General features: G+C 27.1%; 1 protein-coding gene across 2 annotated transcripts in view; it reads right to left on the bottom strand.

The window, feature by feature from the left end:
* LOC130672273 (uncharacterized) overlaps positions 1–19,360 on the bottom strand; it is a 109,332-nt gene that overhangs the window by 5,007 nt on the left and 84,965 nt on the right. For both annotated transcript variants that reach the window (XM_057476728.1, XM_057476727.1), the window contains exon 4: positions 270–575. The gene's annotated coding sequence lies outside the window, so the exon portion shown is untranslated. The remainder of the gene's footprint in view (positions 1–269; positions 576–19,360) is intronic.

The following is a 19,360-nucleotide window of genomic DNA, read 5'->3' as shown; positions in this document are numbered from 1 at the left end:
AATGTTTAATGGGGATTAAACAGATTACTCGAGTATACACGGGTGTAGAGTGGCATTTGTGGTTCTTTTAGGATTAAAAACAAAGATGTACGGACAGGCTGATGATAAACTTTGGGTTATATATGGTAGCAAGTGATTTTAAATATCGTATTAAATGCTTAAGTTTATTTTAATCATTTTTTGTCATCATCAATTTCGATCATCATTCTATTAAATACTAATTTTTTTTTTTTTTATATTAATTACTTAATTAATTATTGATTACTTACTTGATAAATATTTTTTAATTAAAACTTCTAATCGGAGAATCCGTTCCATTGTTCAAATAGATTTCATTAAATATTTTAAAATCGATGAGAACACAATGGATCCGTTGTTGAGAGTTAAATAATAAAGTGTCGTTAGTTTTTTCTCGATGTTAACGATTACATTCTGACGAGGACCATCTTCAGTATCGATCTTCAGAGCGAGATGAAAAGTGTCGATGTTAGTACAGTTTCACAGATTGATAACTGGTTCAAAAGTCTTACGTAAACATTCTGCATCAAATGATTTCGAACCCATGTTCGTTAAAACTGAAATTGACAAAAATATATAATTAGTTAAATTTTTATATAATTCGATAGAAAACAATCATTTTTTAATAAATAAAATTAATATCAAACAGTATATGACAATAAAGAGTATTAGAAAAAAATTTATAAAACTATTATTATTTGTTTTTTTTTTTTTTTAATTACTAATAGCTCCCTCTTCAAATTATTAATAAAAACAAAGATATATACTCTTATATAGTAATTAAAATAATTCTATTAAGGTAGTATTTAATCTTTGAGTAACACTTGGTAAATTGGCGTGACCTTTCTCAATAAAAAAGATAAATGTAGACAGATAATTATAAGGCACTTCATTAGTAAGAAGCTTTTTACTAACAATACGACTCCGAAGTTAAGTCGTTTTATATGACTTGTTAAATAATATGAGTAGTTAAATGCTTTATAAATTAATAAAAAGACTGCTTATTTTAATTAATTAATTAATTAATATTAACGAGAATATAAAAAAAAATTTTAAGTGATAAATTTATCTGGGAAAATTCTCAGATTCTATTTGTTCAGATAACTAATAAAATCTAAAATATGTTGATCTGTAGTTAAGATCTTATGCAATCCGATTAGACAACATTCTTAACTCTTTAACAAACAATTCTTTTATATACTTGTTTGTATTACATAGAATTAATAATCTTATGTCAATGTCATGTGAAACAAATGATTAATATAAAACTTTTAAAATGAAGAATCTTTGTACTTTTTAAATATAGGCTTATCAATTTATCAATTAGTGTCAGATAGAATTGTACAAGTCTGAATTAGAATATTAGTTGGACATCCTTTTAGCTGATTTATCGATTTTCATGGGATACCACCCGTGGTGTGTACGGGTTAACGATTCTCACTGGGGCTTCTGATGGAAAACGGAAGAGAGATTGGCGCCCAGCAATAAATAGAAATTTCCCTCGTGGCAGATCATTCAGACATGAAATGAGATACTATACTAGTTTTATTTTTTTATTTTATTTAAGTAAAATCACAGATATGTTAACAATAATCACACCCTAATTAATATCGTATTTATGAGATATATATTTTTTTTTATTAAAAATGATTTCAATAAATTATTTTTGTTCATCTTTCATATCAGACAGATATAATAAATGAAATTGTATAAAGAAGTATTTTTTTTAATCATCAATTATAAAAGGATCCCGTATTCTCCTGTACGATTTCTCATATTTTTATTTTTCATCATTTGGGTATTGGGTGATAAGAAAACGATTGGAGATCTTTCTAATAAAATCACGTATTTCGTATTTATTTTATACAGAAGATACGTGATTCTATCGGAACACCCTTATATTGGTTTAGGACCAAAAACCAACTTTTGCTGCTGATTTACATAAATCTTCACGTATTGGAACCTTCGATGTCTAAAACATTGAAATTCTAACCATTTCAATAGAGTTGTTAACGAAATGTATCATCTACAATTTCTTTTTATATATATACACTATATTTATAGGTCGTTTGTATTTTCTCACTTTTTTCTCGATTTCCCAATAAGAAAAAAAGATTTTTCTATCCTAACTCATACGCATATTTCAGATTTTTGTTTTTGTTTTATGTCCAAACTACAGCCAACGTTTGGGGTGTGTTCTATTGGTTATACAGATTTATTTTATATGAATGTTGAATTTTTTTACGGCTTTTTTTTCCCCCCGTTTTTTCATAAGAGTAAAAAGTAATTTTATGAATAAAATATACTTATTTTTAACACTTTTTTTTTATCGATAATTTTTATCAGCTTTTTTTTTTTGAACTAGACATTTAAATTTATAAAAAAAATAAATAAATAAATTTGCTATGAGAAAAAATGTATAGACGAGACAATGAAAAAAATAAAAAATTCTGATTGACCGTTTGTTTCTCTTGAATTTTTAATTACACATAAAACTGTTAACCCTGAGATAGAAAAATTAAAATGATCAATAAAAAATTTCAAACAACGTACACGGTTATATTAAGGTATACGATTACTTCTTAGATGACTTGAAATGGATGGGAGTTTGTGAGTAATAACGACCTTACCGTTATTCTTCTTAAATTATTACACGACGTTAATGGTAGTTCCTTGAGTGGTTATACGTGCAGTATATTCTTTAAAAAAATAAATAAATAAATAAAATAAAATAAATAAAAAATACTAAACAACTGTTATTAGTTACATAAATAAACCACAAAATAAATTCAAGGGAAATAATCCTCGTGGTCAAATAATTTTCTTTATCATTTAAACTTTGCAATTAATTTACTGATTACTAACAGAAAAATTATACAATTATTTTATTTTGTTTGTCTACTTTAATTTTGTTTTGCAAAGTTTTTTTTTTAACCACAGTGCACTTTGATTAAAGAGTTTTTAAAAAAGTTTTGTGGATTTAACTAAACTGCGCTGAAAGTTAAAAAAATAAAAATAAAGGAGAAAAATAAATAGAAAAATAAGGGAGTGAAAACCATAGCAACATTAAAAAGAAGCCTTAATGCTGCAGAATCACCTTACTGCACTTAGTATACAGTTTATTGACAAAAAGTAATTATAGTACTATCAGAAAGAGGACTTATAATAGCATTTGTTTGGATTGTTACATTACACTCAGACATTTCAGATAGAACTGTCGGTTTTATAGATATTTAATTTAAATATAATTTATTTAATAAAATTCGACATATAAGTAGATAATTCTAAAGAAAAGATCCAATTACATTATTGAAGAGCTTTTGAGAACCAATAAAGTCGATAAAATCTGTGATTTATCATTAGACTTAATGTTAAATTAATGAGAATTAAAATTTTACTGGTTCTCTGTACCTTTTCAAAAATTCAAATGGATTGTCTTGTTATCATTGTCTACTAATATGTCAAATTTCATTAAATTCTGAGCAGTAATTCTATAACTGACAGAACTATCTTAACTTACTCATGAAAAACTTCAGGAGAAATTATTGTTGTTTGAAAGCCTATATGGTGTCATAGTAAAGTTGGATCATGTTGGTCAACTAACGGAAATTGAAATAAACACAAGCAAAAATTGCTATAGCCATAGTAAAATGTACAATGGTTACAGTAATTTGCGATATAATCGTTGTTAATTTTTACGATAGCTATAGCAATTTTCGGTATTTATTTCAGTCTCTGCAGGTGACCGACATGGTCCGGCTTTACTATGACACCACAACATTTCAAACAAGAATAATTTCTCCGTGTAGGTGAGACCGCGATTCGAAACAATAACTAAAATTTGTAATTAACACTTTAGTATGTTTTGCCAACGATTATTAATTTATTTTGTTATTTATATACGTAGCTCATTTTTACGAATAATTTTTAACAATTAAGTTTTCGGGAAATTATCTCTTTGATTCATCATTAAAAAAATATAAACATGACAGTCAACAACAGATGAGTACATTTTGATTATGAAGCTTTATTAAATAATTAAACTTATATTTTAATCTAAATGATTATATTTATATAGAAAAGACAATTAGGTAGCACGAAAATTTAACATGGATTATGTGTGTGTATCTAACTTTTAGCTTAATATGCCAAGTATCAACCCTCTTTTCATCCTAGATGTTGCCTGAGGCAAGTCAACTTCCCGTTTCTCATTCCAATCAAGCGCAGCTGGCGTAGGCTCAAAGTCCCTTAAGGCTCTAGGCACGTCGACATACGACATACGGAAAGAAACGCTCGATTGAACGTTGAAATAGTGTGTGCTGCTGCTGTTTCTTGTATATAACCAACACCCCATATTGAAGAGAATTAATCCCCTTGGTAAGACGATCCTCCGGCTATCTTTGCTGGCTTCTTTTTTTCATTTATATTTTTTTCTTTAACTACAGTACTTTTTTACTTTCATGTGTCGAAGAAACGTTCAAAACACCCGAAGTGATCCTGAGGGGGTTGAGGGTTTATTGCACACCGGCTATGTCTTTTTTCATTGACCTGAAGATGACCTGTGTGGTTGAAAAATTCATGTGACACCCTGGGGATCGATCTTGTGGCTTCGATTGGTCTGTTAGTATGTTAGCCAGAGAACGTGACGCACGTTCAAAGGATTGAGTTTATACTTTGCTCATTGAATTTTACTTTACTCTTTATATATTTTTTGAGAACTTTTATTATCTCCACTATGACAACTTTAAGAGTTTAGCTAAAGTCGTTCGATCTTATCTTTTCTTACGATATTTATATTTTTTTTTTATGTAAGAAGCTAAAGGATTTATAATGTATATAAGAAATAACTTATTGAGTATTACTCTAAATTATTTTACAAGCTTCATTTGATAATATAATATTATTTTACTAGATTAATAGAATTGCTAATGAAGGTGTAAGTCGAAAATTCGCCTAATTTTGTGTTTAAACACTAGTGATGACGTTAATATTTAATGATATTTTGTAGACACACTTATCATAGTTAATTGTGATGACACATCCATATGTCATCGCCTACGCTTTTGAATTTGTGAGGTCCCTATATGTGTGTACCAGTGTATAAACTCCTACACTCACCATATACAATGAAATTGTTTGCAAGCTATCTTTTACCTTGATCAAACCTATGTGATTAGCTGGATACTGACTTCTTAGTCAGAAACTACTGAATTATTATTTCATATTAAATCAAACTTATCAAATTGAAAACAATATAAAAGAGAAAGATTGTAGTATACTAACATTTTATTGGCTCATTATTTTTTGGTTACGAATCATAAATAGTTAGGAGATGAAAAAATTTTTATTAATGAAAAGTATTATTTAAAATCATTAGTGATTTTTATAAAGATAATTTTTCTCTACTACTATAATAGCTTTTAAATTAATAATAGTTTAATTCTCGGTTAGTGTAACAAAATTTGATAAGATATTGTCTAAAAAAAAAAAATTATGTATTTTGAAATTAATCGTTTATTTAATTGAATTACTTTCTACGAGTGATATTCATATCTTGTTACATGTTGACACCAATGATAGTCAAATAAATTATATTGTCGTTTCTGGCTTTAGAATATACTGGGCTTGCAGGTCTGATCTTTATCGCATACCTGGTCGACAAGTTCAGTTGTATTATTTTAATCTTCATCTGCCAGAAAGTGTCACGAATACGAATAAGAACCGACATATAGTAAAAAATAAATATCATTTTATGAAATAATTTTATTGTTTTATTTTTTTGTCATCGTAAATTACTCAAAGTTTAATAGAGTTTGTTTAATCAATCTTAAGGGTTAAAGCAGCGACGTTCAAATAATAAATTTGCCAGTAACCAAAAAAGTAAAACTTTTTACATTAACAAAACTTTTTATTAATTCTTTTGATTAATTAAAAATAAATATAAAATTAACGATTCTATAAAAATGATAAATAGTTTTTTCAACGATATTGATTATTTGGCGTAACGACTTTGTGTCGAAAGAATGTAGAATAAAAAAAAACTCGTATAGGAAATGAAAAAAAAAGTGTATTTGAAATGTTCAGATTTGAATTGGAAAGAAGTAAAGAATTGAAAAAGCTACAAACAGACGATGTAGAGAGCTCTTGAAGTTTTGTACACCATACGAGAGATATTGCATTAAATTCTGAATTTTTATTCCGCATCTAACTTTATTTGTAACTCAAGCGACATAAATCAAACTGCTAGTTGTATAAACAGACTATACACTATGACCATGTTATCAAATCTGAGAGGCGAAGTTATAAAAGAAACTGCACAAGATAAAAGAAGTTGCAAAGGATGTAATTAAAGGTCACAGAAAATTATTCCATTCATTTTTTGGTTCATTTGAAATACTGTTGAAATTATCTGATATTTTTATAATTTATAGCGTAAAATAACTTTTTACTTTATTTTTTTTTTAAGTTATTAAATAATAAAAAGAATCAGATCGAGAAAAAAAAAAAGATTAGAAAGAAAAAATATCAGAACGATAATTTGACAATTTTACGGATGTCTGGTTTAAAATGAAGCTATGTCATTTGTCTATTGGAGTATTTAGATAAATACAGAAATTATTTTATAGATCGATTTGCAAATCAATAGTTGTAAAAGAATTTGTGTGTATGCTGTTTGATAAAATTGGTTAGCAGTCACGATCAGAAACATTAAACCTGAAATTAGAGAAACTTTGGGTAGACGCTTATAGCATTTGTTATTTAGAACCACTTTTATTTCGAAATCTCTTTCTCTCTTTTTCTTTCTTTCTCTGTGTTATGATTGATGATCAACGCCAACAACTTGTTCTAATAATCCCAGACACAAACTCGGGTTCTTTGCTAAAACGAAATTAACTATATAGAGATGAGATTGAAAAAAGTTTGAGAGAGTAGACTGGAAATTACAGAAACTCAAATGTGTCTATAGACTATACCACTCTATATTTTAGACCTATTTGTAAATTTCATTGATGTTTAGAAACTCTTGGTAATTTAAATTTATTGTATCGGATAGAAATAATTATCAACACAAAATTGATTAGCAATGTGTGAATTCTTGATTATGAAGTGAATAAATTCAAATGATATGAATGAGACAATTTATATTAAGATGAATGGGACAGTATGTACAAACTTGGGATCTGATATACAGAATTTAAATGTAGTTCCTAATAGTTTTCTGAAAAAAAATCGAGTGAAAACATCTAAAACTGTTTTGAAACAACAACAATGCTCAATTTAAATTCCAAGTACAACTGCAGGGAATATCACATGACGAGATGTCTTGAAATAAGGAAACTGAGGAAAATTTGAATACGTTAATAAGTTTAAATTATTTAATAACTACATTAATAGCTATAAAATAAGTATGTAACTCTAATAGATATTTGTGTATATGTAAGTGTTGACTAATTTATGACTAGAGACAGTTTAGAGTTAATGCTTCATACGCATATATACGTTTTTTCATGATTTATGGATTTTGATACCAGAATTTCGTGCATACTAGTTAATTAAGAACGCGATCCACACGCTTTTTTTTTAACCTAAAAAGTCAAACTGTTTCAGAAATACATAATTTGAAAAAATGCTTCAAATCAAATAATCAACTGGCATCAGATTAGAAGTCTTAAGGAAAACGACACAATTATTGTGATAATCAATTTCGTAGTATACTATAGATTATGTAAATAAGGGTTTTATCAGCCTCAGTTCTTTTCCCATTATATTTATTATTATTACTATTGAGAGCGATAATTGAAAATGATTAACACAAACCTGATTAAAAACTCCGATTGAAAGTCTATCGGATTTCAATCGGATTCAATCGGAATTTAGCGGTTTCAATCGGAATTTTTAATTACGGAAGCGAGCAGTACTTTTTAACATATTTAAAATTTGAAAAAAAGTTGTTAGGGTTGAAAACTTTAAATGTTTTCAATGAATTTGATATCATTAAAATTTGTCATTTTCTTTACTTATTATTTCATGATTAGTTGCTAATAATTTTAAGTATCAAATTATTATATAATAATTATTCTGAATATAATTTTCGATGAGAAGACAAATTTATAAGTTTGTTGATGGTAAATTTATACATCAAAGAAACTAATATTTGGTTGACTTTGACTTTGAACTATTAATTAAGGAAATGGACGTTGTGGTGTTAGAAGTGGGTTTATTTGCCATAAATTGGAACTTTTTTAATAAAGTATTTTAGATGAAACTTTAAAAAGTTTACTCATAGTAAAAGAATAAAGAATACTAAAAGTATACATATATATTTTAGCAATGATGTTCTTATTCCCTAATCGACATTGTAATTACACGAGATCTATAATTAATTCACACGACTGAATTCGTGCACATTTGTAGAAGACATTCAATTTAATTGTTCTCTATTTTATAGAATTTAAAGAGAAAAGCAATAGAAGAAATAATTTCGATTATATATAGAGCCGCTAGAGGAAATCCGAGTAAAAAATTGAGCTATAAAAAGTATAATTCAGTGACTGCAGTCACAGTGTACATATTATCATTTAAAATTAGGGATTTTTGGAAACATAAAAGTTTGGTGACAACCTTTTGCTATGCTCATAAAAGTAATTTTCTCTTGGTTGTTTTACCCTACAATACGGCAATTAAGGGGTGTTGTAATGCAACCGAGGTTATACTGCATGCGCATTAACGTTCCGAGCTGAAGGCATTCAATTACAATGCCGTATTCAATTAAAGCACCTCTCATGAGAGAACAAAACAAACGAACCGACGTACCCCGTTCGCACTTTCAACTTTGCCTTGTCAAACCACTCAATGTATATTTACTTTGACAATTGCCTCATTCATGCACCAATGATCTAAAAATATATATAGAGTAAGCATCGTTAACCATTTCTAGAGGTTTTTTTTATTATTTTCTACAATTTCGATCAATTCTTTCCACTGTACTCTTATTTAAATAAAATTACCAAATCGTTTCAGTCACAGCCATCACAGACATAGTGGAATCTGTAGAACCAATCGTATATTAAATTCACGATAGACATTTGCTTGCACTAACTCGGAAATATTCAGGAAAATTTAGAGTCCATTACATTTGAATGCCACTATAATGTCAGGATATAAAAGTAAAAAAAAACAATCAACATTCAGATGAACGTTAAAGTGTTAGTTGAATGACACGAACCTTGTTCTATTCAATGTTACTGACGTAGTGTTTTAATTACGAAAATCTATCCTACAGTTTTGGTTGACTCGTATATTGGATACCCTGCACACCTCGAATGCAAAGTTGCAAAGTGTCATGGGTATGCTCTAGTTGGATAGTCTATATTGCTTGCTCAATGAATTTTTATTAATGGGCGTACTTAAATTGCATTATTCCATGCATATTTCTAAATAAATTGATTAAAAGTACATATTTTTAGGAAGTGAAAATTCTGCTCAACAAGACGAAACCATGTAGTGTTGCATCAATTTAAGTTGTTTTCCATTTATAGAAAAAAAAAAAAAAAAAAAAAAAAAAAATAGAACTATAAGATTCAAACAATGATTTTTTTTATGTTGATATGATGACAAATAAAAATGTGATTTTTCAGAATTAACTTTTAAATTTTTTAATGATAATTGAAAAACACTTAAGGTCAGAAAAATAGTGGGGTAACTAACAATTTTTGTAAAAACAATTTTAAAGGTCAATTTTTAGAAATTTGAGGTGTCTGAAAAAATTTTTTTTAACGTTACTATTTTTGAATTACAATTTACACGAGTCGCAAATTACATTTTAAACTTGGATCACTTTACTTGATCAATATTATTGAAATAATAAGAATTTTTTTTTTTTTTTATGGCAATAAGTAACTTTTTTTCGATATAAGAAGAAAGTATATGATTTGAAGTATTAAAGTTCACACAAGTTCATAACTTTCTCAGTATCTGCACTTTGCCCAGCTCTTCTCTAGATAACTGTAAATTATTAAAAATTTTTCAAATATGCAAAATAATTTTCTCAACAAATGATAATGTTTGAACTGCTAAGGAATAATTTGAAAATTTGTTGAGAGAATACAGAGCATACCGTAACATTTTACATTTTTAAATTTTACGCTATACTCCATCATTTAAAATTTTTGTTCTGCGAGTAATCGCGTAAGGATAACAGTTCACCATTCTCACGCGATCTATAGCTACTACCATACATAATTGAATAAGATTATTCTACGTCTGAACATCACTTAATTTAAATTCAAATTAAAACTATAAACATTTTGATTTTTCACGTTGTTTTGATAAATTTTTTTTTTAATAAAAAAAGATTTTAAAAACAGCTCATGTGAAAATTCTATGAGAAGTTTTGAGATGAGATTAAATATTCAACTAATTTAAATATATTTATTTATAATAAACAGAGAAGAGATATAGATAAAGTCAAAATTGAAGATATGCAATTAAGTATTTAAAAAAAATCAATCTACGTAATTTAGTTAAAATTTTTACTTCACTAAGATGTATTTTTTTTTTTTTTTTTTTTTTTTAATGAATAATTCAAAAATTTTGTTATGACTAATTTTTATTTTTGTTATCCAAAGTATTTTCAGATCATATGTATATATTATATATAAATCAAAGTAATAAGGATGAAGATATAGCTAACAATATAAGAAATCTCGCTCGTCATATGCTTTTTTTATTTCTTATACAATTCGACGAATGGATTCTTAATGAACGATGAGGTTGAACTATTCCCATCCTTTTACCTTCAGGCAAAGAATGTATTTCTCCTTAGTCATGATGCTTTGCTTACATCCACCAGCCATAAAAATCATGCATCAATTTATATATATATATGTATGTTTTTTTTATATAAAAAATAATACAAAACAAAATTTGTTTCTTAATTATTGGATGGTGAAGCAACTGTAGAAAAATAAATTTTGAGTTGTTAAAATTATATTATTTAGTAATCTTTTTAAAATAATAAATTCATAACGAGATTGCAGTATAGTATTGAGTATTGCATAGAATTAACAGATATGGAAGTTATCTGTCTTATTAATTCAAAATTATTTATGAATGATTGTTCTTTCTGATCATTACAGTTTTTCAAGTCATAGAAGGTTGAAACATTCAAACATTTCACTTAACGTCATGTCATGACTCATCGTTGAATGATTCGTACAGGTTTATAAAAGAAGTGTGTGTGGGTATGTTGGACATATTTTTATATGCTCAAGAATATCACAAAGAGCTTCTAATTAAATTCATGTTGAAGTCCTGCCTTAAATTTTGACTTCGTCATCTCAACGGAAAAGTTTTCTTGATGTGTCTCGTTCAACCAATTATACTCTATATTATATTATATATTTTTATTTATCATCAAACTTGAATACACCGAAAGCATGAATACATTAGTATAACAGTAGAAGTATAAAAATAGCGGTTTAAATAAACGTAAATAAATTTCATAATAACTATAACAATATTATATATGATTCAGAATACTTTTGATTCGATAATCGAAGTGTTTGTCTATGAGAGTTCAACTTTATTTGACTACAAAATGTTTTCGAAAGGCATTGATCGTTTCATTATAATAATAAAACTTGAATGGCGAGGGTAAAGCCATTTCAGCACGAATCCGAAATAGAGTTTTCGTTGCCTCTTGAGACAAAGTGGCTTTTATCATTTTTCCGATCTCGAAATCAGTTGGCACGCAATATCTATATCATCTTTTGTAACAACGGCCTGATCTATTTTTTATCTTTACTATCAAAGATTGTCGAAAAAGGTTATTTTAAGTAAAAGGAATTTTTAAAATATTTTTTTGGTTGTAACTATACTCTACAGCTGGAGCTCTAGAATAATTCTGAGTTACTCATGCGAGTTTTAAATAACCACACTAATGTAATTAGAAAAATAAGGAAGATTAAGATAGATCACCGAAGCAAGACGACTCCCCTTTAGCAGTTCGAAAAAAATTTCACAAATTCAACGACTTGAAGAATAAATTATATATATATTTTGTTTCTTTTTATTAGATAATCGTAATTCAATTTTAATGAAGTTAGATAAAATAAACATGACTTTTTTTCTAATCAGTTATTATTTTGATAATTTCGTATTGTTTTATTTACTTTTAGTGTGAAATAATTTATATTTACAACTTAAAATATCATTAGCTGACAATGAAAAGAACAATGGACTTTACTAAAAGTGTAAGTACTAGGTAGAAAATTATAGCCGTTGTAGAGGACATTTAGTTAGAAGACACTATATAATTTAGTTAATTAAGTCAGCGGTAAGCATACTAAAGTTTCACGATAGTTACAAAACTCAAATTTGACCTGTCTTGTTTAAATCAATACGCTTTAATACAGTGTTATTTTAATTATTATCAATAATTCAATCCGATCTCAATAATGAATAATTGAAATAAATCAAACACTTGCTGATGTATTAACATTAATTAATAAATTATTGGATAATAATATTCTAAAGCCCCGTAATTACTAGCGACAAATAAGTTGAGAGAATAGACAATGACATAATTTTTCAATGTGAGAATATCGTTGATTTTGATAAGTTAATATTATGGGAATAAATTTTCATAATTTATTACGTTAATAATAATAATAATTTTTAAGTAAAAGTGATAGATTTATTTTCATTTTATGCATATTTATTTTCCAACTATGAATTGCACTAACGTTCAACAGATTTTCGCAAAAGGTATTTGGTAATACTCAAAAATTAACTGGCTTTGCTTGTCAACACTTAGGTGACAGCTAAATAACTATCCGTGACTGATTTCAGTCACAATATTCATGCTTCATCGATCATTCTGACATCAATGGCATCAACCACGAGGGATTAGACATACCGAAAAGAGTAGGTGAGAGTGAGTTTCTCTTTGGATTCATCTTTTATATGTATATATTTTCATCATTTCTTGTCATGATTATTAATGAGGAAAATATTTTTATAAAAAATTATTTAACAATCTTAACTAAATATTAAGTATTTTATATAATGAATTATTTCACTTAAATAATTATGATGAAATCATTTTATCGTTTTTGTCTTATAAAACTTTTTTAATAATAAAAAGTTCACTTTATTTTTGCCTTCCATTATATAAGCATATATAATACCAAGTTAAAATCTAGTGATGTTCTTTAACACAAAGAAATTTCTCAACGAACCGAACCAAGCAATCAGTGTTAATGAAATCTTGTACTAGTAAAGACTGCGAGAAAAGGCAGAGTCTACTTCATCAGGAATAATCAACGAGAATGTTCCAAACCAACAGAAATCCCGAGTGTAGTATGAGTGAGATTCTTATTCTTCTATTCTTAGAAAGCTCAGCGTCTCTTTCAGCTTTCGTTTGTAACTTTTCTGTGTGTTTTTCAAGTCATCAGATGAGTACTGAAATTTGTAGTGATGGAAGTGTACTCTGATAACACATTCGAATTGAACTGTACTAAATGAATTTAAATTTATTTTTCAAGAAACCTATAACCGTTAGTGGTATTGATAGATACTAATTGCTGCATGGAGAAATAAGTATAGAGGAAGTAAGTAAAGAAGAAGTTGAATCGTACGAGAATATCAGAACAAAGAAAACGAAGAACAGAAAAATGGCAGTTGTAGCACAGAAAATTATAGTAGAAAGTTTCCGCACCTGTATTCGCGCGTTACTTCAGAATTCTGATTTTGTTCAGGTCAGAAGGTTTCTTAAGACAATTTGAATTTTTAAATTTTATCAAACTATTAAATGGGACATTGAGTACTTTGAACAAAGAATGGTAATCATCTTGAGGTTTTCTTATAATTTCCGATTAAGTTTCAGAAAAGTTTAAAAGAGAATTTTAACTTTTAATAAAATTTACTTCTCTTCATTCTTATAAATATAAGATTATCTCAAAATTATATTTTTACATATATATGTGGCTTCATAACAAATTATAACAATTCAAAATTGTTTGCACATATATAGAATACCTTCTAAATGAGGAGAAAATTTGGTTTTAGATGATAACAAAATTACTTTAGCGGTCGGTGGAACCCACGCTCAAATTTATACCATCTAACTATGTACATTGAAGAAATGAATTTTCAACTGAGAAAGTATATGAGATTATGATCCATTATGAGCTTTCACATATAAGTTTACAGACTATTTGGAATAAAGCAGATCACGTATTCCATTCAAAAGTGAATTTTTGTGCTAACTTATTCGCTTAACCTTTTTGTTTGTACATACACTTCCATTACTTTTTTAATTTGATTTTCTAAAACCACATCGAGAGATACATGAATGCGCTAATGTGTTTTAATTACAGAATTTATTCAAATAAGGTCGAGTAATATATAATCCTTAATTATTTGTTCTACAATAATTAATAAAAAATTATTCATATTGTTTATAATAGAAATTTCCGGTTCCTACTAAATTGATGATTTTCAGAAAAAGGAAAACTCTTATTAGCCTAATTTTCGAAAATAAAGTTTTTATCAGGTGTTGACGTTCTAAAGTTCTACTAAAAAATTGTTTTGACTTTTTTCAGGATAATATTCGAAAATCAGGGTGTGTGTGGGGGGGCAGGGTGAACGAACGTATATAAGTCAAAATTCTATAAATTGTGAATGAATAGATCGATTTCGATTTTGTATATATATTTAAACTTTGTGAATACAAAACCAGTGGGAAGTTTTACGGTCAGCTCGTAGAATTAACTGATTTTCTATATTAATATTTCATAATCACAATGCATCAAGTCACACAAGGGTAGAAAATAAAAAAAAAAATCCAAAAATATTTCTCAAGAGTTATAAAGCATTTAAAAAAATACATTTTTTGATATTTTATTCAAATGGTGTCATATTTAAACAAGCTATTTGAAAATGTTACGATGATAATGCATTGCATAGCTGTTATTTAATTTCTAGAGAGCTTAATATAATAAAAAAACATACTAAATTTTTAATCAAATTTCCAACTTCACTGCTGAAAAAAATTTTTATTTTTAGTTTTATTTTGTTTACTCGGGAACTAATTAAGGTAGAGGTTCAAAATAAATGTTTGTTTTTTATTGAGCTTCACAAAACTTAAATCTCAAGCTTTCAAAGTAGCTTTCAGTTACGTCACGGCTATACTAAATACAAGCAGTTAAAAGGGCAAATAAAATAAAAGAATAAAATATTGATGATTTTGCGTGTAACTTTAAATTTCGATTGCTGCTTTACAACTTACAAAAGTAAATTTGCAAAAGCAATAAAATCAATACAAAGTTTGAGTATGTACCGTGTTACTTTCTGGCTTGAAATGGAATAAAAATCAGTTGAATATTTCATTTGTTTTGGTTTGGTAGCTACTGGAAAAATCGTTCTCTTTTAGCTTCAAAAATCAATTCATTGAGTAATTTTGACTTTGTTCATATAGAAAATTTCATTTTACATGAATCACTCGTAGACTTTACCTCCATTGTTTTTCTTGCTATTATTTTTCATTAAATGATTAATTAAGCTTTACTTATTATTTTACAGTGTAATAAATGAATTTAATATAATTTTTACAAAATTTTACAAATAAATGGAAAGTACTTGGAATTAAAATTAATGGCTAAAATTTGAAGGGTTTTTTTTTTCATCATTTACAACAATATTTTGCTTGATGAAAAAAACAAACTTCAGGGAAAATGAATTACCCTAATGTTTACATACGTACATTTTCTTGTGAAAATTGATAATTTCCATAGCGGAAAGTTAAAGACTTTATTAAGCTATGATATCCACAAAATTTTTCATATTTTTCATGCTAGTTTTAGACTCTTAATAATCAAGTTTACATAATTGAGATGTAAACCAATGGAAGATAATGAGTGGAAAGCACGAGTTATTGTTGTTATAGATCGTTAAATAATATCGAATAGGTACTAGCTAAATCAAATAAACTAGTTCATGCTTCTCACTGGATTTGTCTTCTAATTTAATTTGAGTATAAACCAGTGAACTTCATACTATGTATATGGATTTATAACACAACCTACATCACTCTTCACTGGATATTTGATTATAACGAACAATCTAGTTTTATTATTAGATTTAATTCATTGTTCTGTTTATTCATATTTGCACTAAAAAAAAGTATTTTTGCTGTTGGGATATTTTTTGTTCTGACATTTATACTGATATCACAATATCGTGAATACCAAAGTTTACTTCATAGAATGATACGTATACTATTGACTAAAACAAAACTCGGTTTTACTAGATTGAGAATAAAAAAATTAAGCTAAAATCACCCTAACGTCACTTTATTATATATAGGTAGAAAACTTTTCAGTAAAAATTACCCAAAATATTTGGTACTGTCAAAGGCATTTAGTAAACTTTTAAATTTGTACCATTTACATTGTAAATTATAGTATGTACTTGATAGCATGTATATGAAGTGCCATTTCTATTAACAACATAGTAAAAATTTATTTACTGGCTAGATGTCCTCACAGTATCAAACTTTTTCGGTAAGTTTTGCTAAAAATTTCTCTGCGGGTATATAACATCCCTGATTAAAAACTCCGATTGAAACCAATGAATTCCGATTGAAAGTCTATCGGATTTCAATCGGAATTTTTAATTAAGGATGAGTATTGTTGTAGTTGACTAAATTTTCAAAAGTTGATACTAAAATCAATATAGATTAACAGTATTGTAGTCTTTAAGTTGAATAAGTAATATCACACAATCAGTGTTGCATTATGTAAATAATAAATAAAAATAAATAAATGGTAATATCAAAAATCAAGCTTCTCTCTGTAGACGAATTAATGAAAATTACTATTTCGCAGTAAATAGTCACTTATTGCCAGTAAAAAATATACCACTATTTGAATTAGTGACATACTTTTCACTAGTAAACAGTGAATAGTCACTATTTTCACTACTTTAAATTTAACAGAGTATAGTTTGTATCTGTGGTAACCTAACATTAAGTTTTAACCTACAGATTAAAATCGGTATTATTGTGGAAATAATTATACCAGTTTTTCTAGAAAAAAAAAATACGTATTCTTAGTATTAAAAAACTCACTAATTAATACTGTAGTTTCTGAGAGCAAAATATTTTTTTTTTCAGTATGTCTATTCAACAGAAATAAATTAAACTACTGATGTATTTATTCTGTAAAGGCTATATTTATTTGAAAATTTTCATTGATTAAGCTTATGAACACGTTATCGTTGATTGGTTTACAATTTAAGTAGCATCAAAGATGCATGTACCTTTTGATATGTATGTACATCAATTGGCTAATATTTTCTAGAATAGTTTGTCAGATTTTCCGATACTGGATAGAATTATGAAGCACTAGAGTTTACTTTAATTCAATAACTCTATTAGTCGGGACAGCATAATGTAATTTTATTTGCTGAATAAATTTGCACCAATTGAGTGTGTTAAAATACATCGGTATAGTTCTGTATTGTATGCATACATTTATGTAATTGAATCGCCATGAAAAAAGAAGAGGGGAAAAAATGTAAAGAGAATAAAAACACGAACTAATTTAGTTTTACTTTAATTATTAAAAACCTCTAACAGTGAATATTTTATATTACTAACCCATGATATTAAATAAAGTTTTACGATAACGAGCCAATCTGTAACCGACACTCTTTCATCTTTATACTATATTTTTTTTAATTAATTAATTAAAATTGACTCTAACAATAACATGTTTGTATATTTTAAACAACAAAGAGCAACTATGTATTAATATCATATTTTAATTAATCCAATTCCATGTTATTTAATAACCAAATAGATGGTCTGAAAACTACAATTACACGGAAAAAAGAGCAGTTGAAAAATTACAGTTTCGTATAGTAGTAAAGCGCTCCGATTCTGAAACTGTAAAAATTACATTTTTTATCAGTAAATTTTACAGAAATAACAAATATTACAGTTTCAAACTCGATATTGTTGATTTAAACTGTAAAATTTGCTGCTTAAAATTGTATTAATTTTATTACTGTAAAAAATTTCTAAAATTACAGTTTAAACTTTAATATTTAAAGATTTTTGCCCCGAAAGCCTTTTTTACTGTAGAAACTGTAATTTTTCAACTGCTCTTTTTTCCGTGTAATCAGAAAATTTTCATACACGATTTCAATGATTTTTGGTAGGTTGTTTATGTTGAATATTATTTTCCAATTTTTCTAAAATATGACAGAATCATCTTACTAACGTATTTTTTTGTTGATCTCATTTGAATTAAGATAATACGTCGATATTATATGATACTTTATCCATATTTATTGTATTTTACAATATTTCTATGTATCGAAACGCCAATCAGCATTGCTGGATATCAATAATAATATATATCCTTTTAAATATTTAATATATATATAAAGCAAACAAAAACCTATTTACTTTTTATTTTATTAATAAGGAAATAAAAAAAAGTAATTATCTTTGATGTTTATGTAATATTTGATATCTTGATATTGTAATAATTGTTAGCTAATAGTATTGTAAGATCGCGATCACCGTTATACAAAAGGTCACTCTTAAATTTTCTTAAATTATGACAGTAATTGTTGATTATGATTGACATTGGGGGCCGGATCTTTTGAAAACAGAAGGACGAGGGTCTTTCCAATAAAGTTTTCACGCTTGAGGCTTTAGAGCCCTAAAATTTTTGTATTCTCACAGTGAATATAGCTATCAATCCAGCACACCATTATGTAAATTAAAATTTAAAATGTTAATTAGAACTTTGTACAAGAGATATAACATTTGTCAGTCATTGTGACTAAGCGACAATGGATGAAATCCTAACTGGCACATATGGGTCGTCGTAAGCAAGCTTCGTCGCAATGCACCTAAAGTCTCTATTTGTTAATACAACTAAGCATTGTTTGAAATAACGCTGCCTGTCGTCTCTAAGCTGTGAAATGTGGTTTGCCATGATTTGACGTCTAACTAGATTAGTAAAAGCACCCAGAAGTTTAGCACTTTATGCAGAAAAGTTTACTAGAGTATACTTTCTCCATTGCGTACTTTCTCTACTTTATAATTAAAATTAATAAACTTTATATTGCTAAGTAATATAATAATAATTTTATAAATATTCAGAAAATCGAGTAATGCATTAAAGTACATAACTTAATATTGCGTGAGAACATGATGTTATAAAGTTTGTTGTTATATTATTTTATTTATATTCTTTTTATCTTCAGAATTAAGAATAAATGACTATTGATTTTTTAGTATGTGACTATAGGTGTAAGTTGCTGT

Source organism: Microplitis mediator, chromosome 7 (genome assembly GCF_029852145.1).
Source record: "Microplitis mediator isolate UGA2020A chromosome 7, iyMicMedi2.1, whole genome shotgun sequence".
Taxonomy (NCBI): domain Eukaryota; kingdom Metazoa; phylum Arthropoda; class Insecta; order Hymenoptera; family Braconidae; genus Microplitis; species Microplitis mediator.
This window is presented reverse-complemented; position numbering and strand designations above follow the sequence as displayed.